General features: G+C 44.8%; 1 protein-coding gene across 2 annotated transcripts in view; it reads left to right on the top strand.

Annotated features, from left to right (window-relative positions):
• The first annotated feature begins 12,057 nt into the window (after window positions 1-12,057).
• SLC4A1 (solute carrier family 4 member 1 (Diego blood group)) overlaps window positions 12,058-17,731 on the top strand; it is a 46,906-nt gene continuing 41,232 nt past the window's right edge. For both annotated transcript variants that reach the window (XM_077917245.1, XM_028701763.2), the window contains exon 1: window positions 12,058-12,216. The gene's annotated coding sequence lies outside the window, so the exon portion shown is untranslated. The remainder of the gene's footprint in view (window positions 12,217-17,731) is intronic.

Raw genomic sequence — 17,731 nt, 5'->3', positions numbered from 1 at the left:
ACAGGGACCCTGATCCCCACCCCACGGTGTTTTGATGCCTGAGGCAAATGTGTGTGTACACACACACACATTCACACACACACATATAAAAGGTAAAGGTAAAGGTACCCCTGCCCGAACAGGCCAGTCGTGACCGACTCTGGGGTTGCGTGCTCATCCCGCTTAAGAGGCCGGGAGCCAGCGCTGTCCGAAGACACTTCCGGGTCACGTGGCCAGCGTGACGAAGCTGATCTCGCGAGCCAGCACCAGCGCAGCACACGGAAACGCCGTTTACCTTCCCACTATAAAGCGGTACCTATTTATCTACTTGCACTTAGGGGTGCTTTCGAACTGCTAGGTGGGCAGGAGCTGGGACTGAACGACGGGAGCTCACCCCATCACGGGGATTCGAACCGCCAACCATACGATCGGCAAGTCCAAGGCACTGAGGTTTTACCCACAGCGCCACCCGCGTCCCTTCACACACATATAGAATATGTGTGGATAGATAGCTCAGTTGCTAGAGCAGGAGGCTCTTAATCTCAGGCTTGTGCCCCACGTTGGGCAAGAAGATTTATATGATTCACACACATATAGAATCATATAAATCTTCTTGCCCAACGTGGGGCACAAGCCTGAGATTAGGGGCCTCCTGCTCTAGCAACTGAGCTATCTATCCACACACACACACACACACACACACACAATATATATATACAAATTGCTTTCCTCACCGTGATACAACCTGTCAGAAAGCTGTCCCGTAAAAGTCCAACTAGAAATGGGAAAGGTACATATTTATTATTAGTTCAAAATGAGGAACTTCCCAGGAGTTACATCTGCCTGTCTCCCATTCTGCTCTTTTTACTGGCACCCAAGCCCGCTGTCTGAGGTAACCACTTTGCCTCACCTCAGTGTCTCTGACTAAAGTGAAAAATGGCCTCTTGCCCAGGGGCTATTAATGAAATGCAGGAAGGGCATGGATTTTGTTTATTTAATACATTTATATCCAAGGAGCTGAAAGCAACATACTTGGCTCTCACCTGCCCATTTTATCCTCACAACAACTCTGTGAGGTAAATTATTAGGCAGAGAGATCATGACTGGCCCAAGACTACCCTGGTTGTGTCGAGATTTAAATCTTGGCCTCCTAGGTTGTAGTCTGACACTCTAACCATTTCGCCACAATAGCTCTCTAAGTTGAACTTAGGTCTCTGGGTTACTTGCTTTTGCCAGATTCATATTAGTTTAAATTGTCTAGACAATGACATCTGATAAATAGCAGTCCTATCAGGTTACAGATTCAATAGTCTTTAGCACAATCTCAAACATTGTTTGTTTGTTTGTTTGTTTGGCAGAGAGATGCTGGTGCGCGCTCTCTCTCTCTCTCTCTCTCTCTCTCTAACACACACAACATGTGCTCGTGCACATTCAGGCTGACTGGAGAAGAGGACCTCTGAACACAACCAGAGTGCTTCCTGTAGCTGAGTCACCAATGGCAGGTCATTAAAATGGGCTCTTGCAGAACAGCACACTCAGAGGAACTAAACAGTGTGCATCCATTTCAAGTCACGGTTACATTTATAAAGAAAGCTTTGTGTTCTGTTTTGCTTTGTTAATCTACTACCTTTGTAGTTAACCAACAGGAGAAGGAAAGAGCTTGTTTCTCTCCTTCCACTGGGGACTGTTGTCGAGCACACACAAAAAGTCTCTTTAAAATTGGCTGGGGGGGGGTTGTTTTCCTTTGGGAATTCCACCCCCCTTTACCTTTATTGTCTGACTGCTACGCTTGTGGTCAGCAAAATATCCCCCCCAGGTCTGTTCAAGTGACCCTGAGGGTTTTTGTTTGACCTTGCTTATTTATTTATTTCCCCAGTAATTGTAGGCTGAGCTATTTGCTGTGCACCCACTTGAGAGCTTGTATATCTTGTTCACTCCTGCTCTCTGCTGGTGGACTTCAGTACAATCTGAATTTCTTCCAAGGAAGTGGAGGGGGCGGGGGGGGGGGGACGACTGTCTCTCCAGAAGGAAGATTCTGCCTCCTAATGGAGAAAAGGGTGAATTCTTCTGCTTCCTCCCAACTGCCTAGGCACAGCCACTAGGACTGCCAGTTGAGCAGGGGCAAATGGAAGGGAAACGGCCTGCTTTGCTGCCTTGCTTGCAACAGCAGGCTTGGTCTACAGCTGAAGCTTTTCATGGTATGAAGATGATAAACTTTACTGTCTGCGCATCAAGCTGCTTTTAAAGGCACAGGCACCAGGGAAGGCTCAAAAGTTGGGAACCCACGCACCCCCAGGGTGGAAGGTGCAGAGTTTAGAGTGAGGATGGGCTCACTGGAGCTTTGCCCCAGACCGTGGCTTTTATTTTCTTATGTAGTAATGTTGCTCCATCTAGCTCAGTATGCTTTACACTGACTGTACCAAATGGTGTGAAGCCATATCATTGCTCCATCAGTTTTATCTGCAGTAGCTCTCCAGGGAATCAGGCGGGTCTTTCATCACAACCCTACCCAGATCATGAACCTGGTTCCTTCTGCATGCAACACCTGTGTCCTGTCTCTGAGCTATATAGCCCTCCTTCTCTAATAGAAATGCCTGGATGTTATTTCTCTGCAGCCATTGAGCAATGACCATAACTGACCAACACTCAAGGAAACAGAGAGTCAGATCAGTTTCCCATTCAAGCTGTGCTCCAACACCCCCTTCTTCTGAGTGCAAAATGAGCCCTGGCATCATAGCACAGCATGAGCTAATGGTGCCTCATCATCTCCACATAATTTTTTGGACTGCAGAGAAAGGAGGGAGGGAAGCAGGGAGGTGCCCGGCTCCTGCTGGCCTGGCTGGCAACTGGAAGATAAAGCAGCCACTGGAAGAGGCTATTCCTCAGAGATAGGCCTAATCATAAAGCACCTAGTTACAGGGGGAGGAGACGGGCACCGCCCAAGCCCATCCATTTCCATGTTCACGCAAGGCTTGGCGCGTCTCCCTCTCGCTTCTTTTCAAATATGTTGCTTCTTTTCAAATACCCCAGGCGAAATCTAATTGGCTGCATTTGCTCGCCGCATAGTTCAAACCCGTCGAATGACAAGAGCCTCTTCTTTACTCTCTCGAAGGAAAAAAAGGGACTTGGAAAGTGCATTTCAGTTGACTAGAAGTATGCTGGTGTCCCTCCCTCCTTAAAAAAGCAAAACAAAACCCTGCCTGATTAGTTCTAGTCCATGTGGCATTCACACTGACCACCCCCTGCCAGTTCTGCAGCCTCCATGCCCACCCACCAACCCTTAAGCTTTGCCAGATCACATCACTGCAGTGCAAAGTTTTAGTAGGTGCTGTCACTGCCACTGTCATTTGTGGTGCCTTTTATATTATTATGGTGGGTTGGTTATTATAAAGTTGTTTTTATATAGCATTTTGTGAAGCTGTGGTTCTTTTATAATTAAGAGTAGTCTAAAAGTTTCAGCAAAATGACTGACTGACTGAATGAATGAATGCAAACCATAACATGCAGAACACCATTACAGTGGTACCTTGGGTTACAGACGCTTCAGGTTACAGAAGCTTCAGGTACAGACTCTGCTAACCCAGAAATAGTACCTCGGGTTAAGAACTTTGCTTCAGGATGAGAACAGAAATTGCGCGGCGGCAGCGGAAGACCCCATTAGCTAAAGTGATACCTCAGGTTAAGAACAGTTTCAGGTTAAGAACGGACCTCCAGAATGAATTAAGTTCTTAACCAGAGGTACCACTGTATTAAGATTCATGGGGCTTTAGACCTAGGAACACTACATCTGACACCTTCCTCATTCGCCAAAGAGCTGGTGTGCTGTGATGGTTAAGAGTATTGACAAGGGTTCAAATCTCCATTCCTTCGGCCAGTCGCTGTCTCTCAATCTAACCTCCCCCTACAGGGTTGTTGTGAGGAGAATATGAGGAAGGAAGAACCCTGTACAATGCCTTGAGCACCTTAGAGGAGAAATTTGGTATAGACATGTAATCAATAAAATAAATAAGTAAAAGCACACAGCCTTTCCTGTCCATAAGCTTTATGTATAATTTAACCCCTGTCATATTTCCCCCCCACTTCCCCCCTTTTTCCAAATGTGCATCATTTCTTCAGATTCCTGATTTTCACGCTGCAGCCAGTTTATCTTGTCGGGTTTTTTAGCAGCTTTGACTAATCTACTGGTACCTATCCCTTCTTTCTCCCTCCTTCCTACCTTGTCTTCAGAGTCCTCAGTCCTATTCACTCCTCATGCTTCACTTCCCTGCCTGCTCTGCTCTTGACCTCCAGCCTCATTCTAACTTTCCTTCCTGTACTCTCTTTCATTCCCTGTTGTTACACGAATATGTCACTTCCCTACCTCCCAATCCTCATTCAGTGTCTGTATGAAGTTGTAGTTCCTTCCAAATTGGCAACTTTCTATGCCACCCTTCACCCGAGGATCACAGGGCAGTTTACAATATAAAAACACAAATACAGAACATAGTAACAACAAACAAACAAAAATACCCCAATGCACGGTTTAAGAGGCCATAGGTAGTTTAATTAGCCAAAGGCTAATTGCATAATCAGTATTAGAATTCAACTAAAGTTCACCTTGGTTTCTATTTGAGTGAGTTTTCTTCTCTCATTATTGCTACCAAATATGGTTGCCAACTGACCAGAACAAAGGCTCAGTCTCTTCTCATGCTGGATTACCCAACAGGCAGACTGAGCATGTGCTTAGGGCACCAGCAAAGCAGGGGCACACAAACACACAAAATTGTTTGGGAAAGATTTAGCACTCAATCAGAGCAAATGGCAATGGATGAGCTCTTTGATTAGCTAGTCACTGTAAGGGTTATTTTGTGCTGGTTTCAATTGTGTTTTATGTTGTATTGTTGTAGGTGCCCTGATATTTTATGATACAGTGGTTGAGATGCCCTTGCTGGTAAAAAGGTAAAGGTACCCTTGACCGTTAGGTCCAGTTGTGGACGACTCTGAGGTTACGCGCTCATCTCTCTCTATAGGCCGAGGGAGCTGGCGTTTGTCCGCAGACAGCTTCTGGGTCATGTGGCCAGCGTGACTAAGCCACTTCTGGCGAACCAGAGCAGTGCATGGAAACGCCGTTTACCTTCCTGCCAGAGCTGTACCCATTTATCTACTTGCACTTTGACATGCTTTTGAACTGCTAGGTGGGCAGGAGCTGGTACCTAACAACAGGAGCTCACCCCGTTGCAGGAATTTGAACTGCCGACCTTCTGATCGGCAAGCCCTAGGCTCTGTGGTTTAGACCACAGCGCCACCCATGTCCCACCCTTGCTGGTACTTGGCTCCAATTAAATAATGAGTAAGCCACCAGAAAGAATGCATATCACTGTGCTGTGTTGCACTAGAAGTTGATGCACTCACTTATCCAGGGGGATTCAGTGGGTATAATAGTTGTTTGTTTAGTGTTTCCTGTAACTGTATGATGCATTTGAGTCTTGAATAGATAAATAGATGATAGATAGATGGATGGATAGATAGATAGATAGATAGATAGATAGATAGATAGATAGAGACATTACCCTTCATTCTAGTTAGAAATGAAAGGTGGCATACAGCAAATAGTGTCAGCATGAAACTCCAGTAGTTGATATGTGGAGCATGCACGTGCTCATTCATTACATTTTGCAAGGGATCAGAAGTTTTGTTCACTTGAGATAAGAATATACCCTTTTACCGGGCCTCCTCTCAGACTTCAGCTCCACTTAGATTAGCAAATATCCCTGATGGCCATTTTGGATCCCCAATTCACAAATGCCAGCTTGGCAATATTAAGTGATCACGCGGCATTAAACCAGGAGCAGCAACTCCATGGCAGAGAGTGTGCTTTGAATTTAGCTGGAGCCCAGTAACGGAGCAAATGTTCTGCATGCAAAAATAAATAAATCCCAGGTTCATTCCATGGTATCTCCAGTTAGGATCTGCAAGATATCCTACAGAACCGCTAGCAGTGGCTCCGCTTGGACAAATGGCCTCACCTAGTACAGAGCAGCATACTAAGAGCCTAATTTCACCCACTGGCCTCTCCAGTTAGGCAGTGCCAGAGAGCAAGGACTGTGAAATAGACCTCCTGCTTTCAGGCAGTGCTTATTGTACGCCATTTCTCATCTGCATACAATGAATATTGATCAAATATGACAGAGACAAGCCAAATGGATGTTGTATTTTATTTGGTCATTAAGGGTGTTCAAGACGTTTCCTAGTTTGGAGACATGTCTGAAGCATTATGGTATGTTCTATTTTGACAAAAATCTAAGAGTGGTCTGATTACTTACACTGCATTATTCCTCAGTAATTGTGGTGATAGTGAAAGATACAGCAAATTGAATGCACATTTCCAAAAATTAGCAAGGAGAGACAAGAAGGCCTTCTTAAACGAGCAATGCAAAGAAATAGAGGAAAACAACAGAATGGGAAGAACCAGAGATCTGTTCAAGAAAATTGGAGATATGAAAGGAACATTTCATACAAAGATTACCATAATAAAGGACAAAAGTGGAAAGGACCTAACAGAAGCAGAAGACATCAAGAAGAGGTGGCAAGAATACACAGAGGAATTATACCAGAAAGATATGGATGGCTCGTACACCCCAGGTAGTGTGGTTGCTGACCTTGAGCCAGACATCCTGGAGAGTGAAGTCAAATGGGCCTTAGAAAGTACTGCAAATAACAAGGCCAGTGGAAGTGATGGTATTCCAGCTGAACTATTTAAAATTTTAAAAGATGATGCTGTCAAGGTGCTACACTCAATATGCCAGCAAGTTTGGAAAACTCAGCAGTGGCCAGAGGATTGGAGAAGATCAGTCTACATCCCAATCCCAAAGAAGGGCAGTGCCAAAGAATGCTCCAACTACTGCACAATTGCACTCATTTCACACGCTAGCAAGGTTATGCTTAAAATTCTACAAGGAAGGCTCAAGCAGTATGTGGGCCAAGAACTCCCAGAAGTGCAAGCTGGATTTAGAAGAGGCAGAGGAACCAGAGACCGAATTGCAAACAGGCGCTGGATTATGGAGAAAGCTAGAGAGTTCCAGAAAGACATCTGCTTCTGCTTCATTGACTATGCAAAAGCCTTTGACTGTGTCAACCACAGCAAACTATGGCAAGTTCTTAAAGAAATGGGAGTGCCTGATCACCTCATCTGTCTCCTGAGAAATCTCTATGTGGGACAAGAAGCTACAGTTAGAACTGGATATGGAACAACTGATTGGTTCAAAATTGGGAAAGGAGTACGATAAGGCTGTATATTGTCTCCCTGCTTATTTAACTTATATGCAGAATTCATCATGCGAAAGGCTGGGCTGGATGAATCCCTAGCCGGAATTAAGATCGCCAGAAGAAATATCAACAACCTCAGATATGCAGATGACACAACCTTAATGGCAGAAACTGAGGAGGAATTAAAGAACCTTTTATTGAGGGTGAAAGAGGAGAGCACAAAATATGGTCTGAAGCTCAACATCAAAAAAAACGAAGATCATGGCCACTGGTCCCATCACCTCCTGGCAAATAGAAGGGGAAGAAATGGAGGCAGTGAGAATTTTACTTTCTTGGGCTCCATGATCACTGCAGATGGTGACAGCAGCCACAAAATTAAAAGACGCCTGCTTCTTGGGAGAAAAGCAATGACAAACCTAGACAGCATCTTAAAAAGTAGAAACATCACCTTGCCAACAAAGGTCCGTATAGTAAAAGCTATGGTTTTCCCAGTGGTGATGTATGGAAGTGAGAGCTGGACCATAAAGAAGGCTGATCGCCGAAGAATTGATGCTTTTGAATTATGGTGCTGGAGGAGACTCTTGAGAGTCCCATGGACTGCAAGAAGATCAAACGTATCCATTCTTAAGGAAATCAGCCCTGAGTGCTCACTGGAAGGACAGATCGTGAAGCTGAGGCTCCAATACTTTGGCCACCTCATGAGAAGAGAAGACTCCCTGGAAAAGACCCTGATGTTGGCAAAGATGGAGGGCACAAGGAGAAGGGGACGACAGAGGACAAGATGGTTGGACAGTGATTTCGTAGCTACCAGCATGAGTTTGACCAAACTGCGGGAGGCAGTGGAAGACAGGAGTGCCTGGCACGCTCTGGTCCGTGGGGTTACGAAGAGTCAGACACGACTAAACGACTAAACAACAACAACAACAACAATTGTGGTGATGGATTGATGCAGTGACGTCAATAGTAGGAAACAGTACTATATGGCATTAGCACACAGAAAGAAAGAAGGAAGGAAGGAAGGAAGGAAGGAAGGAAGGAAGGAAGGAAGGAAGGAAGGAAGGAAGGAAGGAAAAAAGGAAAGAAGGAAGGAAGGAAGGAAGGAAGGAAGGAAGGAAGGAAGGAAGGAAGGAAGGTCTCTGCTTCAAAGAGCTTACAATTCAAAATTTGACAGCATAAAACCTACAAGGGGGTGGAGTGAGAGACAGGAGAAGAGTAACCAGGAACAAATCTGAGTGCATGCAGTTATAAAGCAGGCTATCCATATAATTTAATTCAGTGGTTCACAGAGATCTGAAATTCCTCACTGGAACTGAGTTCCTCCACTGGCAGCTGTATAGCAGAATGACACCCAGAACTGCATGTCAGAGGCGACTTTGCAATTGCAGCCGCCCTAGAAAAAGATCAACAACTTTGGCTCCTCCCCCCCACCCCCACCCTGGTTGTCCGTAAAAAAAAAAGTGGGAGTTCCTGCACCTCTTTTTCTAGAAAAAAAGCACTGCCTCCAAGTGAAGATCAATAAAGACCAAACAACCTGTGATATGACAAATCAATGAATAGGATCTTCTGGGGTGTGTGTGTGTGTGTGTGTGTGTGTGTTAAAGATCACAGTAGTTGCAGCCCTGCTTCCATTTGACAGTTGCTTCAGTACGGAGGAAGAGACAGGGCAGGACTCCGGCAAAGGACAAAATGGCACCTTCTTCCCCCCACCGCACACAATCCCACACAGAGAAATCAAGTGTTTTGGCAGCTGAATCTTACCTCAGCACTGCATATGGGGAAGCATCCTCCACCATACCTAAGGACAGCACGCTAGATCAGAGCCCAAAAGGCAGGCCATGTAGCCTATAGACCTATGTTTTCCAACACCTCAGCAGCAGCAGAACCCATCCCCAGCATCTGCTGCCTGAGGTAGCTGCCTTAATCCAGCTAATGATAGGACTGGCTATGGAGAGGGAGGCTATTCCTTACTTACTTTCTTGCTGTCTTCCTTATTGAAACCTCCCCACCACCGCCACGAAACTGTTGTATGTCTGAGGTAAAACAAGCCAATATTGTATAGATACCTATATAATTATTCACTGCCAGGCGAATAGCAGCATGGGAAAGGCAGTCCAGATTGAGAAAACAACACATGACAAATTCTTGGCCCTCTCACCCGGCTGTATGGCCTGACAGGATCCAGAGTGAAGGGGCGATGAAACAGCAGTGGTGCCTTTTCTTTTTTCAGGGAATGGGAGGATGCCGAAGATTATCCCGTGTCTCATCTAGTGTGGCCCTAAGATTTCTTAAAAGGCAGCGTGCTTACACCTGCCACTCATCTTCTAATAAATATCTGAAAGGTTGCTTTCTTCCCTCCAGAACTCCTCCAGACATTAAGATCAGCAGGGGGGGCCTCTTGGTAGTTCCAGAAGTTCTCTTGGAAGTTCAGAGGGTTGTAGAGAGGACATTCTTTGCGGCAGCCCCTAAGTTGAAGAACTCCCTCCCCACAGAGGCACGTCTGGCTTCTTCACAACTCAGCAAATGCTGAAGACACACCTCTTAACTCTGGCCTTTGACACCTGAGGTGTGTATTTTCAGGGCTCACCTATGCGGCTTCAGCCTTGTATACCTGAAGGAGCGTCTCCATTCCTGTCATTCAGTCCAGACACTGAGGTCCAGCTCTGAGGGCCTTCTGATGTTTCTCTCACTGCAAAGTTACAGGGAGCCAGGCAAAGGGCCTTCTTGGTAGTGGCACCCACCTTGTGAGACACTCTTCCATCAGATGTCAGGGAGACAAAGAGCAATACAACTTTAGAAGACATCTCAAGGCACTCCTGTACAGGGAAGTTTTAAATGTTTGATGTTTTATTAAGTTTTTATATCTCTTGGAAGCCACCCAGAGTTACTGGGGCAACCCAGTCAGATGGGCAGCATGTAAATAATAAAATAAAATAAAATAAAATAAAATAATAAAATGATGATAATGGTAATGATTCCTGTGACTTTAATCTGCTTTAACTGTTTATAGTTCTGGATTTTAAACTGTAACCTGTTCTGGGACCTGCTGGTGAAGGATGGATAACAGATTTGACAACAACAACAGCATGTGCAGGCACAGGGATGTGATGAGTGTGAGACTCTACAGGACAGCACAGACCACTCCCTTCTTGAATGAACCATGCTTCCAAGAACATTTACCAGAATCCTTTGCAAGGCACAGGAGGCTTGTGACAGCTGAGGTGCTACCAGGTGCGAGTGGACTCCGCGTGAGGTGCTCCCTTCCCTAATCTGGTCACCCCACTTTTCTCCCTCTTTGTTGCTGCCCTCACATGGTTTTTAACATAGTCACCTCAGCAATGGGGCCTTACAGACTTTACAATTCTATGATTTCATACATAAATCCCTTTCATCTCATTTTCACATTGGTCTGCAAACTTTTTTTGTGTAAAAAAAAACCTTGCATAATATTTTGCACAAAATACTATTCAAATAGTATATATATTCCATCACAAAATACATTTAATTAATTAACTGGGATCTGTGGGGAAAGCCTTGTTGATTGTGTCATGGCCACCAGACGTCCATCTTGTTAGCTACGTGGCGATGGGCCTTCTTTGTGGTGACACCTACCCTATGGAGAAGCTTCACTTCAGAGATTAGGCCGGCACCAACAGCTGAGTGCTTTTACTACTCATCAGAGGATCCCCTTTTCACCCAAGCATTCTCTAGCCACCAATCACGGTACTTCAGCACCTTCAACAGCTGAAAACTTACGGTTTTCAAACACTTTCTGCTGGTGTTTCGTTGTAATGTTTTATTATAGCATTACTGCCGTCTGATGGTTGTGAATGCTTTGGTAGCCACTGAATGAAAATTATTGAAAAAACAAACTTTTTTTCTGTTCTTTTTAAGCTCATACCTGAGACTGTAATGTCTGAAGGATAATTGCATTGGTCTGGGAGGCACAGATCAAGTTTGCACTGTTAACTCGAATTCATCAAGCATCCCTAAGTGCACTAAAATATTCAGAACTGTGGCCATTTACATAGAACTTGATTAAACCATTCTAATATATGGAGCTTTACTTTTTCCCCGGGCCCTGTGCTTTGGTTACCGATATGTGCTTCTATATTTAATTGAAGCTTTGCCAGACAGTTGAGGCCTTGCATATGTCAGACATACATGCAACCTGTATGTGCTTCTAAGTAGAGCACTGCTTCTGATTATTTCAAGTACAGGTAGGCTAAATGCACCCGTGAGAACTCATTCAAAGTTAATAAGGTCCAGACAGATACAGTTCCTGCCTTGCTTTCATCTTTACTTTCCTCTTCTAGCAGCCATTTCAGCTGAAAGCTGTGAACGGTGCTCATCAGCCTCCAGCCAAAAGAGGGAATCCTCACGAGAAACTTTTTTTAAATGAAAAAAACCACATCAATCCAAAAGGAAAACACCAGTGACTATATTTGTGAGGGTTCCCCCTTCTTCTCCCACCCCTCCACCCCCAGCAGAGGAATTCCCCTTGAGATCTGTAAACAAGTTTATCTCGAGGATGCGAAGCTGAGGCAACGTGACCCAGGAGGACCAAACGCTCATTGAGGAAGAAGAGGTGGCCTTGCTAGGAATCGCTCGAAACTTACGGGACCTTTCTAATGCTGGTGAGGCCAGTCCTGGTGAGATGGGAGGGGCGAGCCAGCAAAGTTCAAGAGCACGGATGGGTAGCAGGGAGGTTGCACCTCATGGTAACTCCAGATAATGTTGTTTACTGGTCCTTCAGAAAAAAAGTTGCATCTAGACCCACCAGGAACACCCCTGATGCCAGGTGGCACCGCAAGATTAAAGCAGCAGCCATGAGTCAGGACTTTGAAGCTCCTCTGGAGAGCTCTCTCGTCTCATTACCGCCTGTTGCAGGCTGTAGGGAACCGCTAAGGAGAGAGGGGTTCCACGGAGCAGCAGAAAGACCCCTGGCTTGAACCTTCTCTGCCTTCCCATCGAGCTCTCTCTGCAAGCATACAGGTAGGTGACCTTATACAATAAGTTGGTTCTTCAAGGGAGCCTATGGATGGAGGGGGCTGAGGGTGGAGATTGCAGGACACGGAAGGGAGGGCAATGTGAGAGGAGGGAGAAGAGGCTGCTCTTGGAAGGGGCCAAGGAACCCTTTGAGAAGCTTGGTGCCAACAAAAAATCCCAGTTGGCCATGCTTGCTGTGACTGATGGAAGTTGTAGTTCCCCATACCTTCTTCAGAGCATTTAATCTAAATACCCCCCAAAAAAAAATCTCAAGGAGGTTTGAGGAGCCTCCAACAATTTTTCTCCACCAGTTGTTTGGTCTTTGCTTGGACTTCTAAGGCATGTCCCACCTTTGCTTCTCTCTCTTTCTAAGGAAAGTAGCTGCAGGTTACTGCTTTTTTTCTTTTCCTGCCAAGAAAGGTACCTGCTTTATGTGCTTGCAAAAGTTGGTTGGTTTCCTCTTTGCGATGTGCAGCTCCTTGTTTCTGGTGTGGGTCTGCAAGCTGTCGACAGCATCCTTTTCAATGCTCTTGTCTTCAAAAGGAGGGGGTGGAGGTTACAGTGTACAAACTCTTCTGTAATGAAATGTTGGGATACTTTATGGAAGGTTGTCAATGTTTAAGAGCTATGAATGTCACTTTTGGACAAACAAGGAGTTTGTAAGAAGTTAGCATCTCTTTTCCATTGATGCTTTCCTATGAGGATAATGAAATTGCCTTGCTGGCTCTGACCAAAGGTCTGTTTAAGATTCATGCCTACCTCAGAGTAAGTCCCACTGTACTCCGTGGGGCTTATTTCTGAGGAGACACATATAGGATCAGACTGTTACTCCAACCCCCTGTCTCTGAACAGTGACCGCTAGATTAAGAACATAAAAACAGCCCTGCTGAATAAGTCCAACGACCCATCCAGTCCAACATCCTGTTCTCACAATGGCCAATCAGATATTTATGGGAAGCCCAAAAGCAAGACCTTAGTGCAACAGCACCTTCCCTGGCTGCAGCTTCCAACAAAGGAGGCAGAATATATCCATTGTGGCCAAAGTACTCTGGGAAGTTTGTAATCAACCAACTCTCATAATTTATACACTTATCCCCTGTGAATTCATATTTCCTTTTGCAAAACCTGTCTAAGCAAATGGTCGTCATCTCCAAATGTTTTTGGAATTCATTCCAGAAGTTAAAGACATTGGTGTTTTGGGAAGAAATGCTTCCTTTAGCGTGTCCTGAACCTAATGCTTATCAAATCCATTGGATTACTCTGTGATCTATTTTGGGGTGTGTGTGTTGGGGGTGCTGGATGATTTTTGTCTCTTCACTTTCTCTGCACCACCATGTATTTCTCTCCATCCCTAGCTGACTTTAAAATCATGGATAGAGAACATGTGGTAATAGATACTGGACTCCAACTCCCATGAGCCTCAGTCAATGGTCTGCAATGATGGGAGTTGTAGTCCCTCCAGCAACCCAGCTTTAGCCCGTGTCTAAAGCTACATTTGCATGGAACATGCTCCAACGCCTGATCTTTTTCAGCTGTGCTTCTCTTTTTAGCTTCACCAGCTGTACAGTACCTTTTTATCAGATGATGGAAATGGAACTGCCTGGTGCTCTTGTTGCATATAATAGGTGTTCCATAGAGACATAGTTGTCTAGTGACTAGGCTTAGCAATAGGCATATTCTGACTGAAGTCATGGATCTCTTAAAAAAAATAAAAATAAAAGGTAGGCGAGAGATGTTTTGGAGATATCTGCCAATAGATCACAGCTGGTTTCCAGCCTAGGAAGCTGCCTGGTGATGAATTGGACCATCGGTTCATGTAGTTCAGTATTGTCTACACCAGCAGTGGGGAACCTTTTTTGGTCTGAGGGCCACCTTCCTCTCTGTGCAACTTTCCAAGGGCCACATGCCAAAGGTGGGTGGAGCCAGAGGCAAACATGGGCGGAGCAACAAATGTCAGTTTCTCCACATACCCCTCTCTGTCCTCCATGCAGGCAACCAAGATGCATTATCTGAGTTCAAAGACACATCCCAGTCATGTGACTGAAGAGTGGGTGTGGCCTGGGGAGAGTCTAGATCAGCTTTTCTCAACCTCGGGTCACCAGATGTTCTTGAGCTACAACTCCCTTCATCTCTGACCTTTGGCCATGTTGGATAGGAATGATGGGAGTTGTAGTCCAGCACCATCTAAGGACCCAAGGCTGAGAAAGGCTGGTTGACTCTAGAGAGCCAAATAGAGAAGGCTGCATCTGCCCCCCCCCCCACCAAGCCTAACATTTCCCCAATGGATCTACACTGGCTGGCATTGGTGCTCCAGGATTTCAGATGGGAATGTTCCCAGCCCTACCTAGAGACATTTGGAAATGATCCCAGGCCCTTCTGCATGCTCTAACACTGAGCTATTCCTGCTTTCGATATCTCTTAGCATCTATTAGTCCAGATTGCAGAAGGAAACAGAGACATGATGACTGAGAGCAGGACAAACTTGGCTCTCCAGCTGTTTTGAGATTACAGCTTCCATCATCCCTAGCTAACAGGACCAGTGGTCAGGGATGATGGGAATTGTAGTCCCAAAACAGCTGGAGTGCCAAGTTTGGCTATCACTGACCGAGGGTAACGAGATGAAAAACTTCCATATGGGCATGCTTGAGAACTGTAGAAGGAAGGAACTGTTGCTTGCTCATGCTGGTTTTAGCTGAGGGTAGAAGAAGCAAAGCCTGTCAATGCAGCAGTTGGGCAGGGATCTAGAGTGAGGTATGGGGTGGTCTTCTGTATGAGGATTTGGCAGTGTAAGGAGGGGTGGAAGGGAGTCTGAGCATCAACCCATCTAGAAATTAGAAAGTGGAGGGAAAACAGGAGAATTGCTTGACTCACAGAGCTGGGCAATACTCTGTGGGCCATCACACTCAATGCCTTGTATTTAAATGGGACCGTGAGCCTATAAAGCATCTCAACACGCACCTGTTCAGTCTTCCCTTTGTACACTTGCCAATGAAGGAGGCTCTGCAGCAGCAGCATCCCAAGGAGCCTTAGTCCATTGCAGCATTGCTCTTGCAGCTGCATCAGCTGGTGCATAAGGAGCTCAGCCCAGCTTGCGCAGGAGGAAAAAGATAAAGTTTATCTAAGGTGTGGTACCATAGAACTCCATTAACTTAATATGCAGTCCCTCAAAGCTCTTCTTTTTTTTTAAAAAAAAAAAGCCAAATTAGGTATTACATAAAAGCTCAAATTGTGGACTGGAGCACTTTGTGCATACTGATTAGCATTTATCTGGGGGGGTTTGGGGGGGGAGGAAGTTGATAATTTGCATCACCAGGGCAACATTCCTTATAGAGCTTCTTTTCTTAAAAAGAGAGCTGTGGTTGCTCAAGTTGATGTGGAAGCCACAGGGACCCTCTAAACTGGAAGCCAATTTTGCAGGGGTGGGGCCAAAGCTTAGATATGATTGCAGTTTCTCAATGGGACCAAGGATTTTGCACATGCCCAGAGACACTCAGTAAATTGCTTCGTGTGATTCCAGGGCTGAACTCCTGGCAAGAGAAACAAGGTTCTGGGGTCTAAGCCCTGCTGAGCCCCGCTTTGAATTATATCTTGCCTTCCTCATATATTGGCTGGTACAGCAGGGCGAATAGGGCTTGGGTGTGCATAAGAAGTCCCTGAGGTTTGAATAGCAATCAGGAGAAATACGTCCGCGTCCGCGTTTTTATGCAAACCTACCCAACTTGCACTTTCCAAACCAATAGTGAATGAAAATGCAACTTTGAAACTTGCATTTTGAAATTTGCACCCTGAATGTTGTGATGTACAAAGAATGTCCATTAGAGGAAGGTGCAGAATTTCACTAATATAGTTAAAATAATGTGCAAAATGCATCATATTATGGTGAAATTGCTTGTGTATATATATATATATATATATATATATATATATATATATGTTGTGACCTCTGCATAGTTCCCTCTTGGCCATTCTGCTTTGCCCTCATAAATGTTGGTGCTAGCAGCACAGGAGAGAGCAATCTCTCTGATAGTCCAGAAGTTGTGGAATTCCCACTGCTACCGATGCCGCTGCTGCCACCACCACCACCAAAAATAGTGTTTTTGGCACTGCCATTATGCAGACACATTTCTTTACCTCGGTTGAGGTATAGACATCTAATTTGTTTTAAACAGTTTTTAATATTGCATTCTTAAACTGCTTGAACCTGATCAGGTGGTGAAGGGTTGGCAGGAAATCTTTTTTTTAAGATTAATGTATAATAATATCTTAGTCAAAAATTGCATACATGAAAATGTATATTAGATAAAGGGCTCAAGGAAATGCCTTTGAATTTTCATGTAGAGAACAGAACTGAAAGTTGGAAAAATATTGGTTTCCCAATTTTCGAACCAAAGGCTTCTTAGTTCGTAGCTCAGCCTGCTAGCTTCTATGTTCTCCTTGACAGTGACTTTGCTGAGATGCTGAAAATGAGTGAGGCCCTGAACAGCCCCTGCTTTTACCCCATTGGAAATTGGGCCACAAAGGGGGTGCAGAATCAAGAACAGTCTGGTTTCTTGCAATGGCTTTTTGCAGGCTCTGGCTAGGTGACTAAGCAGAGACAATTCCTCTAGTATGCTAGGCATCGGCAGCCCCCCTGACTCAGCAACTTTTGCTGAACAGCGCCTCCTAGTGCTTCAGAAAATGTATTTCAACTCAGTGTACGGTGATGGGGGTGCGTGCGGCAAATCCCATGCTAGAGATTATTAGGAAAGGGACTGAAAATTAACCTGCTAGCATTGTGGAGATTAATATGTCTTCATATAAATCTGTAATGCAGCTGCACTTGAAATGCCGTATACAGTTCTGAACAAATCATCTAAAAAAAGGATATCATAGGACTGGAAAAAGGTGCAGAAAAGTGTAACAAATATGATCAGGGTCTGCTGGACACCTGTTCTATGGGGAAAGGTTGACGCATTTGGGTCTTTTTAGATGACTGAATGGGACACCATGGAAGATTATAAAATGATGCTTGATAAGAAGAATATGAATATTTTTTTCTCTTCCTCCGATCATGCAAGGTTTTTATATATATATTGTTTGGTTTCAAAACAAGCTACACAAATACTAAAATAAATTCCCATAATAAAAAATATACAGTAAAACAATGTTAAAACATTTAAAATAGAAATATATTCTAATATAAGCAGCTTGAGGTTATTCGGTTAAACTGATTGGTAGTAGATTCAGGACAGAGAAAATCCATACACTGGCATAACTTGCCCCTCCATCTCAGGTCTCCATAAGGAACAGCTACATATTCCTGCATTGCAGGGGGTTGGACTAGATGATCCCCAGAGTCCCTTCCAACTCTATGTTTCTATGATTCTGGCTCAGCCAGCTAAACGGATGCAGCCTGATCCAGGTGTAAGTCCCCACAAAACAGCATTCTGCGGGCGTGATGGGAGCAAGAGCAGAGAGGCTGGATTCTAAATAGAATAAACCTGCAAACAGGAAGTGTTTAATTAAAGGCAACAGAGCTACT

The sequence above is a fragment of the Podarcis muralis genome, chromosome 13 (assembly GCF_964188315.1).
Source record: "Podarcis muralis chromosome 13, rPodMur119.hap1.1, whole genome shotgun sequence".
NCBI classification, from domain to species: Eukaryota; Metazoa; Chordata; class Lepidosauria; order Squamata; family Lacertidae; genus Podarcis; species Podarcis muralis.
The sequence above is the reverse complement of the archived record's forward strand: the minus strand, read 5'-3'. Positions and strand labels throughout refer to the sequence as shown.